Consider the following 4,651-nt stretch of genomic DNA (forward strand, 5'->3'; position numbering starts at 1 on the left):
ACGATTATGAATGTCTTCAATTTGGTTGAAAAATTGCATAAATGATCTACACATAAATATCTAAACATCTAACGGTTGACTTGCGAAAATGTTATCGAAAAGTGAGTCTAACACAAAAGTCATCAACTAATCCTCATTTTAGTGGTCCTCATTAAAAGGGCTCCTATGAAATACAATCGAGAATATCACAAATGTCACTCAATTTTTACTTGTTTGACAGTTTGGTCACTCGTTTTTTGAATATATCTCTTTGGTCACTCAACTTTAACTCTGTTATTGACTTTAGTCACTTTTTTATTTTTTCTGTTACAAAAGAATTTTTTCGCCACAATATCAAAGATATTTTCATCCACCCAGCATTAAAAAACTGAGAAGTTTGAATTGGATTGATTGGAAAAAGTGACTAAAGCGAGATTTGGCAAAATTACCCTCTAAAAAATGCATATTTAAAAAAAAGATTAAATTCAGTTTACCCCCCTGAGGTTTGGGGGTAACTTCATGTTAGTCTCTGTCCTCTCAATTTAATCAGAAACACCCCTAAATTTTTCAATTTCAATCAGCCGTGTCCAATTCTTAAATCTCCATCCAATTCTTCCGTTAACTCTGATATTGACATATTGTAGAGGCTAAAATGGTCCTTTCATAAAATTAAAAAAACAAAAAGAGAGAGAAAAAACACAAAACCTCCCCCTCCGTTCCTCTCTCTCTCTCAGCTCTTCTTCTTCTTCTCATAGCACTAACATAAAAACCAAAGACCCATCTCTGATTTCTTCTCAATCTTCACATTCCTCACCCCAAAATCAAATCTTTGGAATCACCCATTTCACAATGTCTACCGGAATCGTGACCCGGTTCAAGGAAGCTGACCACTCGACGATGGCGGCGCACCAGCTGTGGTCCGAATTCACCGACCCGACCGCCCTCAGCCTCCCTTCAAGCCTCTTCGACCCCTCGACCCGAGTCTTCCAGAACTTGACCCGGTTCTTCTTCTTCTTCTTCAGATAATCACATGCCTAAACCAACAATTTATCGACGAAGCCGGAGCCACTAGTGACGACGATCCTGACCCTGCGCCTTGCCCAGGCCGGCGAGAACCTTACCGGAGTTTTTGCGGAGGTTGATGGAGAAGGAGGCAATGTTGATTGGGTCGTGGACGGAGGAGAAGGATCGGAGGATTGGTTCGTATAGCTGGAACTGTGGCAGTTAGGCACAAACAAAATATTCATTTAGGTAAATTTTCACCTAGCTTCCATCTCCCACTGCCTCTCTCTCAAATCTGCCCCAATTCTCTTAGTAAAGTCGGCCGGATCTGGACGGATATTTCCGGCCACATTCACAATGAAGGCTCACGGGTCGGGGCTCCGGCGTGCCACGGTCTTGGCCTTCTATATCGCGGGTATCTGGGCTGCTTATATCTGGTAGTCAAGCTCAGTTTATTGAATGGGTTGAATTGGAGAATCAGGTACGTTGTGCCGCCGCTGTGTCACTATTCTCGGTGACGGTCTCAGCTCCTTTGGTTTGTTTCCGGCTTATTTAAGACCTTATTGCATCTCTTCTGATAGTTACTGATGGTTGATTTCCAGAATTGTGAAGTTTGGTGCCGACCCAAGGATTGATCAATTTTATTTGGGTTGTTTGGGAAGGCTGAATTCACTAATTGGTTGCTGGTAGAAACTGTTGGAGTTTAAGTCGAAACTGTGAGCAAGGATTTGGGTTCTGTGATCATTCTGAAACGAAGGTAATTTTGTGAAACTCTTTAACTCAATGAACAATTGTTCCTGCAATTTGAATGCCAATGGAATTTGTATATGAGAAAATGATTGTTGAATTGACGTCTGGTATTGATTAAACATGACAATGGCTGAGTTGATATTGGTGGCACGTTAGAAATAGTTAATGTGATGTGATATGGAAAGAAAGTTATTGAGCATGATGAATTTGTTTGATATTAAACAATGATCATTGGCATTTTGGTACAGGAGTGCCACCGTCTTGGCCTTCTGTGTAGCGGTGGTGCTCTGTTTGTTCTGGACATTTCATCTAAAATTAGGGGCATATAAGTTTTTTTTTTTTCATTTAGGTTTGACAAGGGGTATTATAGGAATTTCATAATTTTGTATCCTGCCACATCATCACTTAACGGAAGAATTGGATGGAGATTCAAGAATTGGACACGGCTGATTGGAATTGGAAAACTTAGGGGTGTTTCTGATTAAATTGAGAGGACAGGGACTAACATGAAGTTACCCCCAAACCTCAGGGGGTTAAACTGAATTTAATCCTTAAAAAAGTATTGTCTATTTAACTGAGATTTTGACGAAGGATTTAGCAAAGTAAATAAAGTGATTGACAGAGTAATAATTGAGTGACTAAAGTGATATATATGAAAATTGAGTGACCAAACTATCGAATGAGTTATAGTTGAGTGATCATTTGTGATATTCTCCATTTTTGCATTGCAATTTATTTTTGAAATTAAGATTTGAATTGCTTCCCCATCCATCAGCAAATAGAGGTGCCCTACTAAGCGGAGGCTTAAGGCGTATTACAAATACTTCACCATGCCACTACGATCGCGTCACCAGCCTAACTTGAGTTTCATCATGCAATCATTCATTTTGATCATTAAATCCCTCGCTCTAATATTACGATTTATCTGGTATTAGAATGCAAACAAATTAAGAAAAAAACTGAGCACGTGATTGTGAGGGCTCGTTGAAATGAACGAGGAGCAGTGGCGTAACCAGAAATATGAATTAGGAGGGTCATTTTTCAAATCATAATGATTATATTAAACAAAAATATAATTTTATCAAATAACATATATAAAATCGCATATGTTTATTGTTAAAAAAATAATTTAAATATACTAGTTTATATATCATTCTTTTGATAAAAGAAATTGAAAATTACACACAAGTGTCATTTTAAAACTTTAATTAGCCATAAAGCCACTTAATTTTTCTTGTACATATAAGGCAACTTTCATCTTCCATTTATTTTTTTCTTGACGATTTTGCCCCTCTATAAACAAAACCAATAGTCTCTCTAAAATCAAAACCCTCTCTCTCTCTCATCTCTCTAAAATCCAACTTCGATTCTCTCTCCCTCCGTCTCAGCCATGACCGCCTCCAACTCCAATTCTCTCCCTCCGTCTCAGCCATGGCCGTCATGCACGAATCACCAACTGGTCCAAGCCGTTCCCCAAGTACCTAATATCGGACCCCTAGCCCAAATCCAAGACTCCAAATCAGCAACTCCAAATCTCACATAATCAACTGGATCTCCCAGATTCTTTCGATTTCGCCGTTGTCTCTCTCTGCCGACTCTGGTCTCCCGCAGATCACTGTCGCCGCCGACGGATTCCACTGCTTCTCCCATAGATCGATAGCGACGACTTCGTCTCCGGCTTCGAAGGCAAGTCCAACCTCTTATGGCGGCTTGAACTGGATCTCCGATTGTCTCCCCTTCCTCTCAAGTCCTGATCGCTGCTTGATGATTGTGATCGGAAAGGTGAGAGGAGGATCGCGACGATGATGAAGGTGCACGGCGAGGCGAGGCAAGGCAGCCCAGGCATCGACGATCTCGTCTAGGGCTCAGTTTGGTGTCGACTCCTTCAAGCCTCCTGATTTTCAAGCCACCTGATTCTCATGAAGGTAATCACTATCCTAATTGTTGTTTCGATTTTTTTTTTCCTGGAATTGTGAATTTTGTTGTCATGGAAAAACTGGATCGCGTTGGCTGACTGAAATTGAATCTCCGGTGCACGGCGCCGTTTCGCGACTGTATCTCTGCAGCAACAGCTCCGACGCGTCTCATGCCTCCACCGCCGCCGTCTCAGCTTAACTTTTCACAACGATTTTCCGCCCCTAAACACCGACCAAGGCGCTTTCCAGCAAACTCTCGCTCCAGGTAATTTTTTGTTTTCTTTTTGGTTTCAGATTTGGTAATTTTCTACAAAGTTAATTTCGTCGCCTTAGATTTTTATTGTTGGCCGTATGATTTGGCTAATTCTTTTTCTTGAGGATTTGAGTTGTTTGTGTTTTTTGGTAATTGATTTGAAGGAATTGAATTCCCTGGGCTATGAACCTGATGTTGTTTATGGTGTTAGAAGTTGTTAAATGCTTGAAATTGCAGTACGTATTGATTGATGGTCTAGTAGCTTGAAATTGCAGAACCTATGTCAGTAGTTTTTTATTACTGGTCCAGTAGTTTTGTACGTGTTATAGTAGCTTTATATACTATGTTAGTAGCTTTTTATTAATAATCCAGTAGCTTTATACATGTTTTATAGTAGCCTTCTGTATCTGTGTTAGTAGCTTTTTATTACTGATCCAGTAACTTCGTATGTATGTTATAGTAACATTCTGTATTTATAACAGTAGATTTTTAGATTGCTTATTATTATTATTTTTTTATCTAGTTGATAAATAGTGCAACGTTTGCGGCGCAGTGATACATTGTTGTTTTTAGTTTTTATTTCAAATACTAATATTTTGTTGTATCTTTATTCTTGCAGAGTTCTTTCCCTTTGCATTTGTAGTAGTAGATTTTGAAAATCATGTGAATTTGGATATTGAAGCCTATATTGACCAAGAGATCATTCGGCCAACTAAAAATTTTTGAAATGAAGGCTCGTGCTGAAGGTGGC

The 4,651-nt window shown here is 39.4% G+C and overlaps 1 long non-coding RNA gene across 1 annotated transcript; it reads left to right on the plus strand.

Annotated features, from left to right (window-relative positions):
- Positions 1–700: 700 nt before the first annotated feature.
- LOC133723407 (uncharacterized) lies at positions 701–1,919 on the plus strand. Its single transcript, XR_009852985.1, has 2 exons — positions 701–1,462; positions 1,584–1,919. It is a non-coding gene; the product is annotated as an uncharacterized LOC133723407 (long non-coding RNA).
- The last annotated feature ends 2,732 nt before the right edge of the window (positions 1,920–4,651 follow it).

This window comes from Rosa rugosa, chromosome 7 (genome assembly GCF_958449725.1).
Source record: "Rosa rugosa chromosome 7, drRosRugo1.1, whole genome shotgun sequence".
Taxonomy (NCBI): Eukaryota; Viridiplantae; Streptophyta; class Magnoliopsida; order Rosales; family Rosaceae; genus Rosa; species Rosa rugosa.